Here is a 23,956-nt window from a genome sequence, read left to right as displayed (position 1 = left end):
TGTACAGTTAGCATTTTTATTGGCTACATGGTATTTACTGAATTCCATTCTTCATGGATTTATTACCACAGGGAATGGAATACAATGATGGACATTGTATTGTGGGAGGGAACACAACCTAATGGCTAACAGCATGGGATCCAAAGCCAAAGAGACTACCTGGGTTTGAATTTTGATTTCATCACCTACTAGCTATTACTCTAAATTGTTAGTTGACTGATGACTTGCTGTTATGGAAAATATTTTTACAGTGTCTGACACATATTAAGTACCAAGTAAGTATTTTTTATTTATAATAAATGACTAGAGATGGATAATTCTTTCTATGTCAAAGAAGAGATATATTTTCAAAAATCAAATGTAAGTATAAAAGTCTGAATAATAAGCATCAGAGTTCTCATTTGCTCACAGGAAACACATTTTCATAGAAAAATTATAGTTGCCAAAGGCAATAAATTCTCAATTTCTACTATCTCTGGCAAAAAAAAAAAAAAGAAAGCATATTAGTAGTTTACTTTTATTGTCCTTGAAAAGGCAACTGTTAATTGTTCAACACATTGGCATTTAAGTCAGACTACATATAATTTCAACCCTGATCCTGCCACTTTCTAATATGAAGGAAATTACTACACCTCTATGCTCCTTACTCTTTCAACCACAGGCTGGGATAGTTTTCCCAGTCTTATTAGGATGATTATAAAATTTAAGTGAAGAAATTTATGCAAAGTGCCTAGTTCAGAACCTGGAACATAGTAGAGGCATAAAATAGTGTGTTCTTATCAATAAAAGGAAAAAAAAATTAATGTCTAAGAAGATGGTAAGGAATAGGCTATTGGACAAAAAAGACAAAACCTAAGTTATCTGCAACCACTTTATAGATGAATAACAAATACAACTGGTCTACAAGTCTTTGGATACTGCATGCCATAAGCAAAAATCTTCACCATGCCCCCCAAATATGTGTATTTATAAGTTATAAACATATACAATGACATTCATATGCACATCTTAAAACTTAAAAATTGCAAAGAGATGAAGTAAAAATTTTAAAGTTCTGGCATTTCTTTTCTACACTCTAGTGGATCATCTGGAATGCCCCTCACCTGAGTTCAAATGCTCCAGCCTGAAGATCTTTGATGGTACAATATTTTCAACTGTAAGATAGTATAGCAATGGAGCAGGTCTAAGGATTTGCTGATCATCCTTCACATGGAACTAACCAACAGCTGATGTCAATACCTAACTGTCTGATATATATCCAAATTTTTCAGATTTGGTCCTAAGACCATCCTTTATATGAAACTTCTGGAATTTCCAGGTAGAACTGACAACTGCATCCCCTATCCTTAGATAGATACTCACAATAGCATCTAAACCCTTGATTGCATTTATTAGCTTTTGGGTGTTTCTACCCATGTTGAGTATCAGTTTCTCAGTGATAAGGATCATGCCAAATTCTTCATTGATTTACTAGTACTTGTTGTATGCGTGTGGGCTCAGTCACTTCAGTCGTGTCCAAATCTTTGCCACACTATTGACTGTACCCTGCCAGGCTCCTCTGTCCATGGGATTCTCCAGGCGAGAATACTGGAGTGGGTTGCCATGCCCTCCTCTAGGGGATCTTCCCGACCCAGGGATCAAGCTGTGTCTCCTGCATCTCCTAAATTGCAGGCAGATTCCTTACTACTGAGCCACTAGGGAACCCCAGTACTTGTATAGTAGATACTTAATAAATACATACCAAGTGAATGAGATGACAAAACCATATAGCAATACAATGGATAAAATTAGGATGTTTCAGAAGCATATAGAGGAAAAAAGAAAATGCTTTGAAAGAAAATGCTAACTAGAGCTTCTTCAACATAGGGTTATGTTTAATTTGTAACATTTGACTTGTTTGCAGCAAATTGCACAAAATTTCCCAGTGAATCCTCCAGATATTTCAACAAAATTCTTGGTTGCCTCGCTCCTCTGCACAGCTCTTCTTCTGCTCTACAGAGGAGGGGAGTTGGGCCCGGATGGAGTGTTTATGTACTTGCTAATCATATGTTTGTTTTCCCTCTAAACTCAGTTCTGCCTGTCATGAATAGTTCCAGATGATAATCATTTTCATGCTTTCAGTCAAATAAAGGCTCCAGAAGGACCAGGAAGAAGGGAACACAGACAGAAGTTTAATATCAAGAGCAACAAAAAGAAGAAAATAAATTTAAATATTCTGCTTCACATTTTTTGCAATGCATTTTAGCATTTTAGTACTCCTGTTCACCTGAAATGAGAATATTGCAGTAGGTTAGAACATGAGTTCAAATGTTTGTGTGTGTGTGTGTGTGTGTGTGTGCACGCTCAGTCATGTCTAACTCTTTGAAACCCCATGGACTGTAGCCTGCCAGCATCCTCTGTCCATAGGGTTTCCCAGGCAAGAATGCTAGAGTGGGTTGCTCTTTCCTACTACAGGCGATCTTTCTGACCTAGGGATTGAACCCAAGTCTCCTGCTTGGCAGGTGAATTCTTCACCAAAGCACCACCTGGGAAGCACTGGGAAGAGTTCAAATGGGTATTATTACAAATAAATAAGAAGGCTAAATTCTACCCCATACTTACATCTCTCAAGAGTCATCTGAGTTTTTAAAATTTTCTCTCTTTCTCATCACCCACTTTGTCTTTCTTGTTAACTTGAAGCCTCTACTAGTAACTGTTAGCAATATTTATTTCCACATTTGTTTCCCTAAAGCACTTTCCAAAATGAGTTTCATGAGATGTTCATAGATGCTCCATGAGAAAAGTTTCTGTAGTCAAATGTTTGGCAAATGTATGGTTTTTACAAGTTAAACAGATGCTTTGCAACAGTTCTTCTCATACACTTTAATTTACCAGTGGACCTAGTCAATCTCTAAAAGGAAGCACAGTTTTTACCACAGAACCCTCTTTTTCTGAAATCATCCAGCCAGACTAGTGGTCTGATTAATACACTTGAAGAAAAACCACCCTTTGACATATAAAATGTGAAAGTGTTAATTGCTCAGTCATGTCCTACTCTTTCCAACCCCGTGGACTGTAGCTCCCCAGGCTCCTCTATCCATGGAATTCTCCAAGCAAGAATACTGGAGAATACTGGAGTGGGTTGCCATTTCCTTCTCCAAGGAATCATCCCAACCCAGGGATCAAACCTGTGTCTCCTGCTTTGCAGGTGGATTCTTTACCATCTGAGCCTCTGGGAGCTTGTGTCGTCAGAGACACAGACATTCAGAACTAACTACCTCAGTTCCTCAGATTGCCATGCAACTCTCTACCACATTGAGAAAACATCACCAAGGAACTATCCCATCTACTCATACAACAAATTTCATTCTTCCCGTGGGCTGACAACCCCCACCCTGGGGCCTGAAATGCCAATTCTGCAGAAAGAGATAGGTTAGAATTACTGCTGGGTGGAAGAGCAAAATGAACTAAACTGGACACCATGGCTTTAGTAATATGCATCCCAGGGCCTAAATTGTGCATTTAATCTCTCAGCAGTTACACACCAGAGTGAAAATGCCCTTCTCTCTTGGGGTGCTTTCATAGAGAAGCTCTATTTTTACTCCCACTCACCCTAAAACAAAACCTTTTTATTACACATGGCTTTTGTTTACACTGTGTTCCCACCAAGAATACCACCTCTCTACCTAATTCCTAGTCTTCAATCTCCTCCTACTGCACAGACTTCTCTTTCTACACACTGTTAAACCCTCTCAGTTCTCTGAATACCCTTACTACTTAGTGTCTATACCAGAAGTCAACAAGGCATCCTCCTTCCAAATTCAGCCTGCCATCTATTTTGGTAGATACAATTTTATTGGAACACAGCCACGGCCATTTATTTATAAGTATCTACAGTTGCTTTCTCTCCATAAGAGCGAACTTGAATAATTGAGTTGAGCCATATAAAATGCAAGCCTAATATAATTACTATGTGTTCTTTACAAAAAATGTACCAAACTCTTGTCCATACCATTTCTTTAGTAGTTATCAGAAGCTTCACATTGGGATCATACTTTGCTGTTTCTACATGTATTCTCAATGAGTTTTAAGCCCACTGAGGGCATGGTCTATAATTTATACTTACTTTGAATACTTTGCAACACAGCTCAGAATAGGTTATTAATAAACATTAACTAATCATTCAATTTCTTCTTGATTTTCTTTGAGAGAGCACAATTTACCCAAATTCTCTGTAAGATGTTCCTGGTACCAAAAGGAAAGAATAAATAGTATCTTATTGATTTCTTATGTTTCAGATTAGTAACTTGTGATGAGAAGTGAGCACAGCCTATTTACATTTGTTAGCTTCAAATTTTCTCTGAAAGTAAAGTAAACCTCAAAGGGATGGCTATATATTTCTTCCTGGTAGTTCGGAAAATGTTATCCTTTCTGTACACAAATTACATAATTGTAATACTTTCCCTGTCTACTGTATACTGATTCCAACAACCTCAAAACAGCTGCAAAACACACACACATAACACACACTAAAGTACTAGCAGATATAATTTGGATTAGCAGAAATTGATCAGTACTGTTAATAAATAGACAAAAGGCTCCAAATGGAGTCAATTTTGCTATGCCCCATATCATTAAACCAAGACTGAATACTTAACTTAATTACAGTTTCAGCTTCTCCCAAGAATGGAATCTTAAACCAGTCAATCAGGAATTACCTGGGCAGCACTAGTGAGGTAATCTGTCTAATAGGCCCTGTGTCCCATAGAGGAAGGTGACCTTGCCACAACCAATCCACTTTTTGCTAATATAACTTTCTTGTCCTTCACCCTTCTGCCTATAAAAATCTTTTATTTTGTACAGTTCCTTGGAGCTCCTTTCTGTCTGCTAAATTGGATGCTGCCCCATTCATAAATCATTGACTAAAGTCAACAAGATTTTAAATTCACTCAGTTGAATTTTGTTTTAACAATATTGGTGGCAGCGGTGGGATTTGAAGGAAATTTCTGATGGCTTCAGGGATGATGAGAAACACAGATCCTGATTCCCATGAACCCTTTGAGTTCTCTGTCTTCCTCACCATCTCCAAGAGCTGTCAGTAAGCTCCTCTCAGTTTTGAGCTCTGCTATCTTTGCGTTGAGCTCCTGATCTAATTGGCTTTCCAGTCCAGGGCAGCTTAGCTTAAGCTAGGAGACAGTTCCACCCAGAACCCATGCCCCTAGTCCTTGGTTCAGTCAGTAATTCCCCAAATGATTAGAATCCCAGCCCTTGGTTAAGACTCCAGATTCCACATTGGTATCTCCTGATGGTTCAGTCTGCAATTAGACTTTTAATTGAAATCCCAGTCTGCAGTCCCCTTTCATTGGGGTCTTTTTGTTTAATCTTTTCCCTATTGCCACATTGGCAATTGTTGGAGGTCCACACAAGGCCTTCTATTGATGAGTTTACAATAACATCTCTTTCTCTTTTTTTTTGCGATAGCGATTTAAAGTACAATGAAAATGGAAAAACCAGCTGTGGTTCTGAATACGTTTGAATATGTTTGACAGGTGTTCATCAAAACATGGATTAATTACTCAGAATAAAAAGTAGCTTGGAATCATAAATCTATCAAAGAAAACAGAATGTTCTATTAACAGAACCACCTGAGGTTTTCAGCACCCTGGCATGAGCATCTAGGCAGATGGATAGCAATGTGTGAATGAAGGTAATCCACACAAGACAATAGTCATGACAGTGCATAAATGTTTAATGTAAAAGGAAAAGAAATGATATACACTTGAGGTATAACTGATTCTAGGAGGCTGGAAAATGGGCCAGGAAAAAAAAATGTAAAAGTGGTTATCAAGGTAAAAAGAAAAAAAAAACAAACACAACAAACAGACTGAATTCCAGGTAGGAAAATTTTTTAAGAAGGAAAGAGTAAAGTGGACCCCAAGTTTGGGAAACTGCCTAGTATCTCAGATCCTTTTAAGACAGGTCTGGTCAGAGGTAATGTCACTGAAGATTGAAATTAAGTCTCCATATTAGACTTACTTACATTTCAACATGGGTCCAGAGTTATTTTATAATACAAGTCTTAATTTTTAAAGTATCTTCATTCTTGCTCACCTTCAAAACTACTAAAGCTATTTAGTTGTGTCTTTAATGACCAAGGCCAAAGTATTTATTCAAAACTCATTTAATGATATTTTATTATAGATATTACATAATCCCTAAGTAACAGTGCTTGTTCCTCTATATCAGGATGAAATATCTCTCAAGTTTCTCCAGTATCATTATAAAGTAAAAGACACGAAAATATTCAGGAAACTAATCCTATATCAATCCACAGTAGCTACTCTACATTTTGTTATCGTTTAGTCACTAAGGTGTGACCAACATTTTGGGACCCCATGGAATGTAGCTCACCAGGCTCCTCTGTCCATGGGATTTCCCAGGCAAGAATACTGGAGTGGATTGCCATTTTCTTCTCCAGGGGATCTTCCCAATCCAGGGACCAAACCCAAGTCTCTTATACTGGCAGGAGAATTCTTCAACACTGAGCCACTTGGGAAGCACTACTCTACATTTTATATCTGCACAGATAGACGGCTCTGGGATAATGTATTACATTCTCACCGACAGCAATGCACTTTCCACTTGGTGATTATTTGTGGTCATTAAGTACACACAGATATTCCTGCCAAGTAAATGGTATGTAATGTTTGTTGTTTGTTTATTTATGTTAATCCACACTGACTTTGAAATGTAGGTCATAATTTAATGAACTTGGAGTGTATGATGGAGTCATAATATACTTAAGACCAACAGTTAATGCAATTGCCAATTTCAAATTATTTCCTGACAAACTGAAATATCTGCTAACAGTAGTCTGAAAACCAAAATGATTTTGGCCCAGTTCATTAAATTATAACATCTCTTTGATTACTGCTGGTGTGTTACAGTGCACACCTGGTAAAGCTATTGCTATTGGAAATCTCGAAAGCCAAAAGCTGAAAAACTGGTAGATGCCAAGCCCTTAAAGGGCTTCCCTGGTGGCTCAGACAGTAAAGAACTTGTCTGCAATGTGGGAGACCCTGGTTCAATCCTTGGGTTGAGAAGATCCCCTGGAAAAGGGAATGGCAACCCTTCATCCAACTCCAGTATTCTTGCCTGGAGAATTCCATGGACAGAGGAGCCTGGTGGGCTACAGTCCACGGGGTCACAAAAAGTCAGACACAACTGAGTGACTAACACACTTTAAGCCCTCAAAAGCCATTAGAACACTTGCCATCTAAGACTCCTGTGTTAGGATAAGTTGCTCACAGAAAGGGTTAGACTGACACTAGGTCACCTGCAACCTCAAGAAAGTTTCCATGCAATGAGGCACACTGTAAAACATCACATAATCCCCAACTCAGTGGTATTTCTCTCTTAGGTATGAGTTTGGTCCCGAGAAACCTAAAGCTTAGCTATAGAAATGAGATCCTTAAGTTCCAAAGAGTTGAGCATGCTACCTTCCAGCATACCTACTTACTTTATAGCTAAGAACTATGGTTCCAAAAGCTTTGTTTGCATCCATGCTTAGTCACTTCAGTCATGTTCACCTCTTTGTGACTCCCTGGACTGTAACCCACCCAGCTGCTCTGTCCATGGGGTTCTCCAGGCAAGGATACTGGAGTGAGTTGCCATAACCTCCTCCAGGGAATCTTCCCAACCCAGGGATCGAACCTAAGTCTCTTATGCCTCCTGCATTGACAGGCAGATTCTTTACCACTTGAGCATTTGGGAAGCCCTTCCAAAAGCTGTGGATATCTACAAAAATGTCAAAATATCACAAAGACAATCTATAAATACAATGGCCATGAAGAGTAGCATTCCAATTAGAAAAGATTACTTAATAAGTTTACTTGAAAGCAAGGACTACCAAATCAAACAAACAGAATGGAACACCTATTTTAACTGACATGCAAAAGCCTCTAAAAGGATTCAAAATTTCAAAACAGCTTTATTGAAAGATTCGTTACAAATGGCTAGTGAAAAACTGAAGACATAATAGGTACCTAAATCAAAGGACAGTAAGACTGACACCATTCCTACTACTCCCCTCTATCTTTCTTTACTTGAGTATTTATTCTACTAAGCCTTTTTCTGAATTGTCTTTATACCCTGAAGAGACTACTGCTGGGCTCAGTTGCTTCAGTCATGTCTGACTCTGAGACCCCATGGACTATAGCCTGCCAGGCTCCTCTGTCCTTGGCATTCTGCAAGCAAGAATACTGGAGTGGGTTGCCATGCCCTCCTCCAAGGGCATGACCCAGGAATCAGGCATCTCCTGCAGACAGATGTCTCCTGCATGCCCTGCATTGCAGACAAATTCTTTGCCACTGAGTCACCTGGGAATCCCATAAAGAGACTACTACATGACTATAAACAAAAGTCTGCCAAATTAGTGACCTTACAGATACTCCCATAACTACCCTCAAAAGAAGGTCCCTAGCCTGGGTCCCACCCTGAGCAGCTATAACCTGTCCCCTGTGGACAGAGACTCCATGATAAAGATAATGGCAGGAGGGAGAAGGAGCTGAGTCCTACTTGGATAGAAGATAAAGAAACCACATATTTCTCATTCTTGAGGTCAAGGAGACCTCCCAAATTATGTATATGCAGAAAGGTTCCTCAGAGGTCACAGAAGGGAGGAGGCACCAGACCATAATATGTTCTTCTTCCCAGAATCCCTTGTGCTAGAATCTACTTTGGCTAAAAGATGTGTACATATGCAGTGGAGGGCCTTGAATTAGACCAAATAGGGACTCAGAGCTAGGCAAAGCAAGATAACTGGTCAGAGAATATCTGGAAGAATTGCCGCGTATAAATGATTTGAACTACTCTAAGGACACAACTCTTTCTCTAAGCCTGCCCACGTGTGTCTATCCCCATGCTTTTTTCCTAATAAACGTTTTACTTCTGTTACTATTGTCTGTCTGTTGGAATTCCTTTCTCCAAAGTAGATGAGCCAAGGCTTTGTCACTAGCCACTGGTTCTCATCGTCTAGAGGTTAGGATTCAGTGCTTTTGCTGCCACAGCCTGGCTTTGATCTATGGTCAGGCAACTGAGATCCTGCTTCTAGTCACTGTAGGCTGAGGCCACCCCAAAACACCCAGGGTTGGCAGAGCTCTGAGAAAACTTATGGTGAACTGCTACATCAGTCCATTATCAACTGTTGCCAAAATCTTGGCTCTCTGTGTACCAGTGCCAAACAGAAATACAGAGACAGAATTATGGAAGAGAAAGAAAAAGTGGCTTTATTACTTTGCCAGGCAAAGGGGGAACATAGTAGGTTAGTGCCTCAAGAACTGTGCCTCCCCTCCCTGGTGTGTAGGGAAAGGTTACATAGTCAGGCAGGAGTATACGATAAAGAGCAAGGCTGTAACAGTCTTGTATTCTTCCTTCTGCGGTTTCAAAAGGGTTGGGTTTGCTGACAAGATTGGGGTGTGTGCAGGGTCCTAGGTGGTCTGTCTTCTTTTCTTGATGAGTCTCAGCCTCAGGTAGTTTCATTGCCGCTGCTTCTTTGATTAGCAACTGTTCTGCTTTTAGAACTCAGAGAAGGTCATGGAGGCTGGAGTCTTGCCTACAAGGAATAGGGGACAAGAAGGCCTCTGTGCCCAGGAGTCCCACAGGGCCCTGCTTGACATCACAACCAAGGGGAAACTAATATTAAAATTAGTGGAAAACCTTACCAAATTCTGGAAGATGCTACAGCCTGAAGATGAGATCTTGGAAAAACTGGTAAAAGTGAGAGAAGAGTGAGAATTCTTACCAGGGTCAGCATTCCAGAATCTCTAGTGTCCTACTGAAAGAGAAAAATGAAATTTCATGTTGTCCCTTTATTTCCAAATTCACACCCACTGATTGACAGAGATTGATCCTTTGGCAGCTGCTGCCTTCTTGCTTGTTCTGTTTTGTGTCCTGAGAACTCAGCTTGGTAGCCATCAGAAATGTGGGTTGAACTCCATTTAGAGCTAGAAATCTATTGCCAGCATTCAGAGCAATTTTTTATTTGGCTATGTATGGAAGTGCCTCTGGACCTTAGAAGGGTAATATTTTTGCACCCTCTTTGGAAACACCCCTTGGGCCCAGAATCCCAGGGACGGGGGAGCCTCATGGGCTTCCAACTATGGGGTCGCACAGAGTCAGACACGACTGAAGTGACTTAGCAGCAGCAGTAGCAGCTTGGGCCTATGGAGTTGTGAATTTAAAATGCTGTCTGCCATATCAGTAAACAACATCAACATTGTTGCAACCATCAAACTACTATAGTAGCCCCCAGCAGTGCACTCTGAGAGAACTCAGGTTGGGAAAGAACAGGATACTGGCCCTAAATAACTAAGGTGCTTGTCAAAGGAATGATTTTGATGAGCCCAGAATTTCATATCTTCCCATACATGGAAACATGCTAATTTCATTAATTTGAGGTGTCTGATTTCTTTAATTAACAGTAATCTTTTGATGTTCTAACTACTGACTTTTGTTGCAAAACTCCTATATATCCTGCCTCCTCCCTTATCTCTTCAAATCAGTCTTTCAAAGTTATCTGAGAGACTGCCTCCCTGGCTTGAAGTCCTCAGAAAATCCACTGAATAAAAACATAATTCTTAACTTTTAGGTTTTGCTTTTTTTTTAGTCGACAGCTTTATTCAATACTCCCAGAAATATTTTTTGGCCTCTTCCCCTATACTAAACCAAAACTATGTACCCAGAGGAACAGAGCAAACTTCTGAAGCCTTTGTGAAAGAATTTACCGAAACATCCCAAAGACAAACAGCCCTATTCAGAACATAAAAATCTTTTGATTTCAATCTTAGTTGGATATCTTCCCCCTGATATAAAAAAGCAAATTAAAGATGATGTGGTTGGATGGAAGAATCAGCCCTATCAATTCTTTGATGAGTTAAAGGCAACTCTCCTTATCTTACAAATCTTTGCAAGACCAGAAATGTGGCTCCAGAAAGAATTCAAAATTTACCTATGCTTTTTACTAAGCCCCAAACCTCCCCAGTACTTTGGCCACCTGATACAAAGAGCTAGCTCATTGGAAAAGACTCTGATGCTGAGAAAGGCTGAGGGCAAGAGGAGAAGGAGGAGACAGAGAATAAGATCGTTGGATGACTACACTGACTCCATGGACCTAAGTTTGAGCAAACTCCAGGAGATAGTTTTCTTCATAACTATTAGTAAAAAGCTTTACTATCTGAGTAGGTAAATTTATTCCATTTGCTAAAACACAATCTGAATCCAACTTCCTTTGTAAACTCTGAATTATCATACCCATCTCATGGCTATATAAGAAAAAACTGTAAGATCTCTGTTTGTGTCGGTATGTTTATGTATGCCTATGAATGGGTGTGATAATACAGTTTATAAAGGAAGTTGGATTCAAATTGTGTTCTGGCAAATGGGATAAGTTAAGGTTACCTACTCAGATAGTAAAGCTTTTTACTAAGAGTTGCTGCTGCTGCTAAGTCGCTTCAGTCGTGTCCGACTCTGGGCGACCTCATAGACGGCAGCCCACCAGGCTCCCCCGTCCCTGGGATTCTCCAGGCAAGAACACTGGGGTGGGTTGCCATTTCCTTCTCCAATGCAGGAAAGTGAAAAGTGAAAGTGAAGTCGCTCAGTCGTGTCCGACTCTTAGCGACCCCATGGACTGCAGCCCACCAGGCTCCTCCGTCTGTGGGATTTTCAAGGCAAGAATACTGCAGTGGGGTGCCGTTGCCTTCTCCGTTACTAAGAGTTATGGAAGATAAATGTATGTTGGGCTTCCATGGTTGTTCAGACGGTAAAGAATCTGCCTGCAATGCAGGAGACTCGGGTTCAATCTCTGGATCGGGAAGATCCCTTGGAGAAGGGAATGGCAACCCACTCCAGTATTCTTGCCTGGAGAATTCCATGGACAGAGGAGCGTGACAGGCTCCAGTCCACGGGGTCACAAAGAGTCAGACACGACTGAGTGACTAACACTTTCACTTTAATGAATGTATGTTAAAGATGTGTGTTGCTAAAATTAATTTGTAAAAAGAGAGCTCTATTTAATTAACTTAAAAACAAGCACTGTATAACTTCAGTATATTCTCAAATATAAAACCTCTCCCAAATATTTTTCAAGTTCATGTGATTTAGAATAATCTTCAGGAAAGAAAAGCTATTTTAAATTTGTCGGTTTAATTAAAATAGACATGTCTTTAGAGTTATCAGCATCGAAAATAATGCAGACATACAACTTTTACTTACCTGGGTTTGTTAGTCAAATAAGTTTTCTCTGTTACAAAATGTTTCAGCAAGAAAAACAGCTTGGGGTGAATGCTGACTTTAATATCTCATGAAGGTTTTGTGGGTAGTCTAAATGTAATTGTTGGGAGTAAGTAAATTAAGTAAGTGTGAGAGGACCAAGAATTTTTAGGTGAGGTTTGCAGCAATAATTGTCTTTTATAGTATGTCTACTTTGTTTCCTTAAATTTTTTTAGTAACTTGAAAGCTTAAAGTTTTACTAAGTTAAATTATGGATGCTGCTGCTGCTAAGTCGCTTCAGTCATGTCTGACTCTGTGCGACCCCATAGACGGCAGTCCACCAGGCTCCCCCGTCTCTGGGATTCTCCAGGCAAGAACACTGGAGTGGGTTACCATTTCCTTCTCCAATGCATGAAGGTGAAAAGAGAAAGTGAAGTCCGACTGAGCAACCCCATGGACTGCAGCCTACCAGGCTCCTCCATCCATGGGATTTTCCAGGCAAGAGTACTGGAGTGGGGTGCCATTGCCGTCTCTGAAATTATTGATAGTCTGTATTATTTCCTAATAAGCTCAAATATTGAAACATTAATTACTGAACATAAGTATATCCAGTGTTGGCTTCTTATTATCAAGAAACTTCAGGTATATAGTTCTATTGGTAAACATGTTTTGTGCCACATTGAAATACTGTGCTATGAGAAAGCACATTCCTAGAAATTATTAGATGTCTTTATAAATTTGCCAATTCACAGAATGCTAGTGTAGCAAACAGTCCACAATTACTTACATTTTAGCTTTCAATGGGAATTAAGGATTCTAGCATTAAGAATTTTAATTAATATGTGTAGTTAAAGCTACTTAGAAGTAATAAGGGTTAAAGGTGAAAATTGTATGAAAAGTAGATAAGAAAAGCAAAATGATGGATTGTCCCAGAATGAAAAAAAGGAAGAACATACATTAAAATCTGAGGAAATATTTTAAAAGTTGTAGAAGTTTTGTGGAAAAGAGTCTTTGGAAAGGAATTTTATCTGTGGTCAAACTGGCTAAGACTGTGACAAATTTGTTTAAAAATAAATTTTAATATCAAAATGCACTACTGTGAAATTAGGATTTCATGCTCTCTCTCTGTTAAAAGAACAAATGTTTTGCTGGACTTTTGGTTTGTTTTGATAGGAAAATTGTGAAAGTTTGTTTATCTTTTGAGTAATCTGCCTAGACAGCAAAGATTTTCTGTCTTATCAAAATAATTTACTGTGCTTCATATTATCTTTATCAGCTCTTTGATTACTTAAGAAAATTGAATCTTCTCAATATTAAGAGCTAAGTTTTGTCCACAGCTATGTGGTCTTCTGTATTTGCCATTAACATCTTCTATTGTTACTTTGTTGAGTGGATAATTTAGTATTGTTTCATAATTGTCTCTGATCTTTTTAGTCAAGGGTCCAATTTTTCTTTATATTTTTGATACTCTTGCCAAAATCAAATACTAAATGAAGTCTTTTTGACCTGAAACTAACTGTGATTTTCCAGAGGGATCCTGGAACATCTCAAAAGAACTGTTCTCTTATAAAAAGAGAGGTTAAGCTAATAAGGCTTATTTGATATGTTAAACTGCATGGGAAGCATCCACTAAAAAAGATGCACAGTGTGAGAGTTGTGAGTAAAGTTGTGTTTGGGGGAAAATGAGGACCGCAGCCCAGGACACAGCACCGCAGTTAGCTCTGAGAGACTGCTCCAAAGAAGCAGTGGGGGAAGGTCAATCAATAGACGAGATTTTGGTGAAGGGTGAGTTCAGCACAATCCAACACTCATTTTACAAAAGGTTTTCAGCTAGTCACGAGGAGCTGATGTCACCTGAAGGGATTTAGTGAATTTTAAGAAATGAGGAGATGCAAGGATTGGAATCATGAAACAATTTCTGAAAATATCTAACTATCCAAAGACCTGTTCCAATTTGGAAAAGGAGTACATGAAGGCTGTATATTGTCACTCTGCGTATTTAACATATGTGCAGAGTACATCATGCAAAAGGTCAGACTGGATGAAGCACAAGCTGGAATCAAGATTGCTGGGAAAAATATCAATAACCTCAGATATGCAGATGACACCACCCTTATGGCAGAAAATGAAGAAGAACTAAAGAGCCTCTTAATGAAAGTGAAAGAGTAGAGTGAAAACACTGGCTTAAAACACAAGATTTGGAAAACTAAGATCATGGCATCCAGTCCCACCACTTCATGGCAAATAGATGGGAAAACAATGGAAACAGTGACAGACTTTATTTTCTTGGGCCCCCAAATCATTGCAGATGGTGACTGCAGCCATGAAATTAAACGATGCTTACTCCTTGGAAGAAAAGCTATGACCAACCTAGACAGCATATTAAAAAGCAGAGACATTATTTCAACAACAAAGGTCCATCTAGTCAAAACTACGGTTTTTCCAGTAGTCATGTTTGGATGTGAGAGCTGGATGATAAAGGAAGCTGAGTGTCAAAGAATTGATGCTTTTGAACTGTGCTGTTGGAGAAAACTCTTGAGAGTCCCTTGGATTCAAGGAGATTAAACCAGTCAATCCTAAAGGAAATCAGTCCTGAATATTCATTGGAAGGACTGATGTTGAAGCTGAAACTCCAATACTTTGGCCACCTGAAGCAAAGAACTGACTCCTTGGAAAAGACCCTGATGCTGGGAAAGATTGAAGGCAGGAGAAGGGGACAACAGAGGATGAGGTGATGCCATCACCGAGCAAGCTCCAGGAGTTGGTGATGGACAGGGAAGCCTGGTGTCCTACAGTCCAAGGGGTCGCAAAGAGTCGTACATGCCTGTGACTGAACTGAACTGAACTGAAAGACCTTTTCCACCAGTTTCCCTAGAGCACAGTGCCTCATTCTCAGCAGCTGCAGCATCACAGGCAGATGGCAAATGTTGATGTTGTTCTTCAGTCACTGGCAAATGCTCTTGGCAAGTGCCAATCTGTAGTCGACACTTCACTTCAGTTCAGTCACTCAGTCATGTCTGACTTTGTGACCCTACGGACTGCAGCATGGCAGACTTCCCTGTCCATCACCAACTCCTGAAGCTTGCTCAAATGCATGTACATTGAGTTAGTGATGCCATTCAACCATCTCATCCTTTGTCATCCCCTTCAATCTTTCCCAGGATGAGGGTCTTTTATAATGAGTCAGTTCTTCACATCAGGTGGCCAAAGGATTAGACCTTCAGCTTCAGCATCAATCCTTCCAGTGAATATCCAGGACTGATTTCCTTTAGGATGGACTGGTTGGATCTCCTTGCAGTCCAAGGGACTCTCAAGAGTCTTCTCCAACACCACAGTTCAAAAGTATCAATTCTTTGGCACTCAGTTTTCTTTACGATCCAAGTCTCACATCCATACGTGACTACTGGAAAAACCATGGTTTTGACTAGATGGACCTTTGTTGTTGAAGTAATGTCTCTGCTTTTTAATATGCTGTCTAGGTTGGTCATAGATTTTCTTCCAAGGAGCAAGCATCATTTAATTTCATGGCTGCAGTCACCATCTGCAGTGATTTTGGGGCCCAGGAAAATAAAGTCTGTCACTGTTTCCATTGTTTTCCCATCTATTTGCCATGAAGTGATGGGACTGGATGCCATGATCTTTGTTTTTTGAATGTTAAGTTTTAAGCCAGCCTTTTCACTCTCCTCTGTCACTTTCATCAAGAGGCACTTTAGTTCCTCTTTTCTTTCTGCCATAAGGGTGGTGTCATCTGCATATCTGAGGTTATTGATATTTTACCCAGCAATCTTGATTTCAGTTTGTGCTTCATCCAGCCTGACATATCGCTTGATGTACTCTGCATATAGGTTAAATAAGCAGGGTGACAATATACAGCCTTGGCGTACTCCTTTCCCAATGTAGAACCAGTCGGTTGTTTCTTGTCCAGTTCTAACTGTTGCTTCCTGACCTGCATACAGGTTTCTCAAGAGGCAGGTCAGGTGATCTGGTATTCCCATTTCTTTCAGAATTTTCTGCAGTTTATTGTGATCCACAGTCAAAGGCTTTGGCATACTCAGTAAAGCAGAAATAGATGTATTTTTGGAACTCTCTTGCTTTTTCAATGATCCAGCAGATGTTGGCAATTTGATCTCTGGTCCCTCTGCCTTTTGTAAAACCAGCTTGAACATCTGGAAGTTCACTGTTCACGTACTGTTGAAGCCTGGCTTGGAGAATTTTGAGCATTACTTTACTAGCATGTGAGTTATTTTTGTAGTCTTAAAACTGTCCTTCTGAAAGGTTGTTGTTGAATCATGCGAATACACCGGGATTCTTGGCCCCCGGAGGAGAAGAATTCAATCCGGGGCCAGAGACGAGGCTTGATCGCTCAGAGCTTTTGTGTAGTAAAGTTTTATTAAAGTATAAAGGAGATAGAGAAAGCTTCTGACATAGGCATCAGAAGGGGGCAGAAAGGATACCCGCCTGCTAGTCTTCAGCTGGATGTTATATAGTCACTAGCAGTCTGTTAATCAAAGAAAGGAATGTCTTAAAATTCAGAATGGCACCAGGCCCCTCACCCATAAGATCATTTTGGGATAATCTTGGCACCAAATGGTTTATCCTGGGCCATAAAATGATTAACTTGAATCTTGAAGAAGGACAGATCACCATACAAATAGTTTCATTTACATAGATTAGAAGAACAATATCCATACTTGTTTGTCAAGTAGGTTCTGGGCCAAGAGGCGGAACCAACTTGGAGACAGAGTTTGGGGTAAAGGCATAGTACCTCAGCATAGCTTAACACGGACATTTCCATAAGAAAAAGGCATTGGTTATCTCTAGGCTCAAGAATAGCTAACTTCAGGCGAAACCAGGTGTCATTATGGCCACACAGTATTTTAAGAGAAACCTCCCTTTAAATTTGTATAGAGAAGGAAAAAATGTTACTAGTTTGTTTCTTCCTGACGCTTAAGAGAGATAACAATGTCTGACACTTGCAGGCTATTTCCTCCATTTGGAGAACCCTGGCCTTCCTGCCTGTTACCCTCTCACTTCCCTGAGATGGCATAGGATGAGGGGGACTAAAGATGGATAATTTGTAGCCACTGTTGAATGACCAGGCAGGTACTGATGCCAAGGGACTCATAGCGCTAACTCCCACAGCAGAAAGTTGTATTTAAAGCAGCCTGGGGAATAGAGCCTGAAGAATAATAGGAATCAGGTAGGCCACACAGGAGTTCCCTATTGTATATGCCTTTATCATGCTTTAAATAAACATGAGCAGCTATCTTTCCCAGTAAGAAACCATACTGTTTTACTGTCTGTGTAGACTAAGACATCAAGACCTGTAAATACCACACAGAGGATCAAGTAAAACTGCAAGGAGTTCAGAACAGTATCTGGGAGTGCTGCTAATGCCTTAAATTATGATCACATCTCTCAGACTGAGAGTCTGATCAACAGGATGAATTATTTAAAAAGATAAAACAGCCCCCAAATGGAGTCACCTATGCTATGCTGATTGTCACCAAACCGAGACTTGTTACCTAATTTATAGCTTCCGCCTCTCCCAGGAATGGAATCAAACCAGTCAAACTGGAATTACCTGGTCCACACTAGTGAGGTAATCACCTGATAGACCCTGCTGTCCCCTAAAGGAAGGTGACCTTGCCATAACCTGATCTTTACTAGTATAACTTCCTTGTACCTATAAAACTGCCTTCTGCCTATGAAAGTCTTTCATATATATATATTTCATATATATATGAAGGAGGGCATGGCAACCCATTCCAGTATTCTTGCCTAGAGAATTTCATGGACAGAGAACAGTCCATATATATAAATAACTCAGTTCTCTGATGGCCATGATGCTAGGTTTTCTAATGGCAACTTGTTGGACTGAGTGGAGGGCATGGCAACCCATTCCAATATTCTTGCCTAGAGAATCTGAGAATCTCGTGGACAGAGAACAGTCCATATATATAAATAACTCAGTTCTCTGATGGCCATGATGCTAGGTTTTCTAATGGCAACTTGTTGGACTGAGTGGCCTGAGACCTATGTTCACAAGCAGGATGGCCCTGCAATGACCTAGTATTTTAATCCTGGAGGTGGCCTACATAATGAGCCTCTGCTGGATCAGAATACAAGAGGCAAACTCTTTGCATGTTATCTATTCTGAAGATTTCCCCAGCTAACGTTTGTCAGGGCAAATGAAAATCCTAAGCTAAAAGTGGTGAAAGAAGCCCTTTTCAAAAGCCAATAAGGAAATCCTCCTCATTATTAGCAGCTTTTACACACTTAGATGGAGTTAGATCAGTCACTCAAAAATGCTCATTTCAGTCAGTGCCAAGAAGTGGGTTCTGATGATCTGTGTGTGGTTGACACACACATAACTGCATTCTCATGACTCCCAGTGGTTGAATATGCTGGGCTGAGTTATGCATGCATGCTCAGTTGCTAATTTGTGTCTGACTTTCTGTGGCCCTGTGGACTGTAGCTGCCAGGCTTCTCTGTCCATAGAATTTCCCAGACAAGAATACTGGAGGGGTACACAGTCCCTTCTCCAGGGAATCTTCCTGACCCAGGGATCAAACCCACATCTCTTGCATTCCAGGCAGATTATTTACCACTGACCCACTGGGGAAGCCATGAATAAAATATGAAAAAAAAGAAACATTCTCAGAATTTTCCAGCTTCACCACTTCCATTCAGTCTGACTCATATTTGTTCCTGGAGAAATGTGAGGACTGGCTTCAGGTTAGATATGATGTGATCTTCCTCAGGTCTGGCCCTGGTTGGTGGCCCAAGCAGAAAGAGTTATGATTTTTCTAATGTGAAATTATAACAGCAGATATGTTCGAATGTATAGAAAGTTGCCCTTTTATAATACTAACAATCTTCCATAGTTAAAATTTTCATGTCTACTGGTTGAGAGGTGATAGGACTTATTCATAGCATTTACAGTCTAGTGGATTGATAAATATATAACATGTTGAAAAGGAGTTTTGCAGGAAAAGAAACATTATTTATCAGAGCTTTAGTTTCTCTTATGTTTGCCTTAAGCTGAGCAATACTGGAAGCTGTTTGATTTTTATTTATTTTACATTTATTTGGCTTTCTTTACCTAATCGAATCCAAATAAGAGCACCACTTAAGCACTTCTAAAGATGGTGTAGGGAGAAACGTGTATATCCTCGTCTTTATATTGTCTTTTGTCCCCATGCTGAGGACTTTGGAAGGCAGATTGTCGTGAGGTACTATTTTATAGCATGCTTAATGCTTATCAGTAATTTTTTCCCTCTGACCTTCTGCCTCAGACAATTAATTTTCTTGAACTGCTCACACACTAAAAGAACATTAGGGGGAAAAATAATGTTAGTACTAGTGAATATAATCTTGGAAGAAAAGCTGTGCAATTATTCAAAGACCTAATCTTATCTCTTGTTTCATTTTTATATCACAAGTCTACATTTAAAAGTATTAGATATACTGTTGTGCTGTCCCACACCTTCAAACCCCAGTAAATAAATGCTGCTAAGTGCCACCAGGAGTGAAAGAGCTTGTAATGAGAAGTGTGAGGAGATATGTGCTCCATTCATCATTCTGTTCAGTCCAATATTGAGGCTCTTGTTATCAGCAGGATTCTTGGCGGTGTCATTGCGGCTGGCATAAATCTTCTGTCAGTGTGGGTCGGACTGATGCCCTATTAAAAGTCTGCTTTCACCTAATCACAGAATGACCTTTCGATGTCTTTAATTAACCTCTGACCTGAACCATGCCAAAGTCTTGTTGGTAGGTAAATCTATGGCATGACATTTGCTTATGACACTACATTTGTCTTGGTTTAATCATCCTACCCTTCATATGATGGCTTGAATGAAATACAGTTGGGATCCCTGCTAATAGTCAGATTAATTTTTAAAAGGTTAGAACATAATGTTTTCTTCTGAGTTCCCAGTGATATCATTGCAGACTTTTCCCCCTGGGGAATTGGGGGTCTCCCATGAAAGTAAATGCAGGTGAGCCTTCAATTTCACCAATAATGTCATCTTTTCTACTCAAAGTTATTCCTTTAGAATGGCATAGGGAGCCTGAAGCATTCAAGATCCTATGAATGACCAGAGGACAAAAGCTTTAAAACATGATCCATTCTTACTTGTTCAAAACAAGAGAATACAGCAGTGACATGGGATTAAAAAAAAATGAACGAAAAGAGGGAGGAAAGGAGAGAGAGAGGGAGACCTTTATCTCTCTTCTGGGAATGTGCTTTTCAACTCTGGAATCTGTGCTTCAGGCCCTGAGAATTCTTTCGATAATAAAATTTCATTCATATCTCATTCCTCCACTAAGAGGAACCCTGTAAGTGACCTCCTATCTGAATTAGTAACTATCACAAAATATAAAATATTTATAAAGATATACACTTTTCTTATACACAAATGCACTTATAAGTTGATTGGCATGGTTTCATTCATTTAATTCATTTAAATTGAGTAAGTCATTGTAAATGGCACATTGTGATTGACTTATAAATCATAACATTATTTGAATAAAAGTTTTGAGCTACCTAAGATTTATCTAATTTTATACTCAATCAGGAGCCCCATGAAGGGTATAGACTAGATGGTTTCTCAGATCTTTTTCAGTTATGAAAGTCTATGATTCAGTATCTCAGTATGACAAATTCTCAGTTTATTGGGTCTGAATTCAAAAGCTTCCTGCCTTTAAAATATAATTTAGAAGTTATATTGAAGACTTCAGAAACTGGAAAGTTTCCAAGTGTCCCACCTGCCTTTTCTCTCTTCCCAGCCTCTCTCTCCTACCTGAGCTTTGTTGACTTGCTTGTAATGTGAAGACAACAACACCTATCAGTAGAAATGCTTTAAAGAAAATGTGCATATAGCACTTAAAACAGTGCCTGGCATGCAGTGGATACTGGTGGCTCTGTCAGTATTGGCAGCGTCTGCTGATAGATTTTACCTCTTAGATTACTGCGCTGCATGCATGCTAAGTCACTTCAGTCCTCTCCAATGCTTTGTAGACCATAGTCCACCAGGCTTCTCTGTCCATGGGATTCCCCAGGCAAGAATACTGGAGTGAGTTGCCATGCCCTCCTCCAAGGGATCTTCCTAGCCCAGGGATTGAACCAGAGTTTCTTACATCTCCTGCACTGGCAGGCAGGTTCTTTACCACTAGCTCCACCTGGGAAGCCCAGATTAATGCACTAGTGTTAGTTGCTCAGTTGTGTCCAACTTTTTGTGACCCCACGGGCTATAGCCTGCCAGTCTTCTCTGTCCATGGAATTCTCCAAACAAGAATACTGGAGTGGGTAGCCATTCCCTTCTCCAGGATATCTGCCTAACCCAATCTGTTTTCTTCTAAATTTATACAGTTTAATGGTTAACAACTCTGGAGTCACTCCTGGGTTCAAATACCTGCTCTATCAGCAACTTTCTGTATTATCATGAGCAACTGACTTAAGCTTCCACAATTTATCTATGAAATGGGGAAATAATTGTACCTATTTAATGGACCTATTGAATGAGATCATGCACAAAAGTCACCATTTCTGATTTTGCTCCATATTTACCTTTATTGCCTCATATAGTACTTGGCATGCAGTAACCATTCCATAAATACTAAGATTTAACTATTAGGTATAATTATTCTATTATTTAATTACATATCAATATTACATATATATTAACTGTCATCATCATCAATGAACTTGTTCTATTTCTGTCTCACACCTTTGGTTTCACAATGGTGGTAACATTTTAACAAAAGTAAGTTTTGGTTAGGTCTTAAACTGAAGTGGGGAAGTGATGTTTATTAATGATATCATTCATTTTGCTTAATTATTCATTTATTTAAGAAGCATTTACTGAGCAGATGTTATATGTCAGGCTCTAGGGGTACAATGGAAAGCTAAAAGACACACAGTCCCTGCTGTCTTAGAGCAAGGAGTTTCTGAGAGAGCGAGAGAGACTGATATTAATCAAAGAAGGACACTAATAAGTGAAAAACTGTATAACTTTGGCAAAGATCATGAAGGAGATATATACAATATTATGAGGGGTTTTCACATAGTCTGAGAAGTTAGGGGAGTTTGAAAGAGGAATAGCAGAGAATAAAGAAGCCTAACCATATGAGAGTTAATACGCTATGGAAGAAATTCCTTTTCTTATCCTAAATTTAATGGGAAGTAGGGGATAGTGCATGATGAGCTCCGTGTTTCCAAAAGCTTACTTACTTTTATGACCATATGGAAAGTAAATCAGAAGGAGACCAGGACATAAAGGGAGATGTTAAATGTCAGTGATTTACATTGTATAAAATCCCAAAGAGTTGTCTCCATTATAAGTCTTTCTTTGAATCACAGAAAAAAATTAGGTTGATGCCTTCTTCATAGACACCAAAAGAGTAGAAAGAGAAAGGACCCCACTCCCTGAATATGTAAACCTTTCCTTTCACAGTTAGTATCAATAATAAGGACCAAGAAATACCACATAAGTCTCTGAATTCTTTCTTCTTCTCTGCTGCTTTGGCTATGACCAGAGAACAAAGCTATCTATGTTCACTGCCATGTATTATGGGCAGTCACATGCCCTCTAATTAGAGGGCTACGTGTCAAGTCAGTGACCTAGGCTCATAAAACCTACTGATTATTATGCTGATGAGGCTAGGCAACAGTGCAATTTAAGTTATGAAACTCACCTCTGAACTCTAGGTCCAATGAAACCACCTCTAGCTAGAGAGAGCTCATGGCAACCAACCTCTGAAAGAGGTAAGGTGGCAAGTTTATTCATATTTCCTTCTGCAAATATTTTTTAAACTCTTATTATATAGTAGGTACTGCCTAAGTTTTAAATGGTGAACTAAGTCCAGCCTTGAGGGGGATATCTACTATATCATGTGGTTTAAAAGGAAAGACTATCATTTATGAAGCTTCTGTGTACTTAGTATTTACTATAGATTATCGGATTTGATCAACTTTGGGAAGAGTTAGGATCTGAACCTAGACCAATCTACCATGAAGCCTTTGACCTTCCATCACACCATGCTATTCACCAAGGAGAGCCCTTTTCAGAGATAGCTCCCTGCCAAAGGCAAAGCTGGCAAGATTCACCCTCTCCCCAGTGCCCTTTTTATAACCATAGCAGGGCTTCTGAATCTCAGCACTACTGATATTTAAGACTAGATAATTCTTTGTTGTGGGACTTCCCAGGGTAAAAAAATCTGCCTGTCTGTTCAGGAGATGCAAAAGATAAGGGTTTGATCCCTGGGTCAGAAAGATCCCCTGGAATAGGAAATGGCAATCCACTCCAGTATTCTTGCTTGGAAAATTCCATGGACAGAGGAGCCTAGTGAATCACAATCCATGGGGTCGTAAAGAATCAGATACGACTGAGAGACTGAGCATGCATGAATTTTTTGTTGCATGGGGCTGTCCTGTGTATCAAAGATACTTGCCTCTACCCCTGGCTTCTACTGAGTTCCTCGCCATAGCATTCCACCTGTGATGACCAGAACTGACTTTGAACATTCCCAAATGTCCCTGGGTAGCACTATCATCCTTAGTGGAGAAACACTAATGGAAAATAAAAGCAACAGGCCAAAGGAGAGAATCTCCCTGAGGTGCACCAACATTTAAAAGGAAGGAAGAAAATAAACTATTGTGAAAAGCAAAGAAAGGAGAGCTTCAAGAAAGGGTTGAATGGTTGCCAAA

Source organism: Bos taurus, chromosome 2 (assembly GCF_002263795.3).
Source record: "Bos taurus isolate L1 Dominette 01449 registration number 42190680 breed Hereford chromosome 2, ARS-UCD2.0, whole genome shotgun sequence".
Lineage (NCBI taxonomy): Eukaryota > Metazoa > Chordata > Mammalia > Artiodactyla > Bovidae > Bos > Bos taurus.
This window is presented reverse-complemented; position numbering follows the sequence as displayed.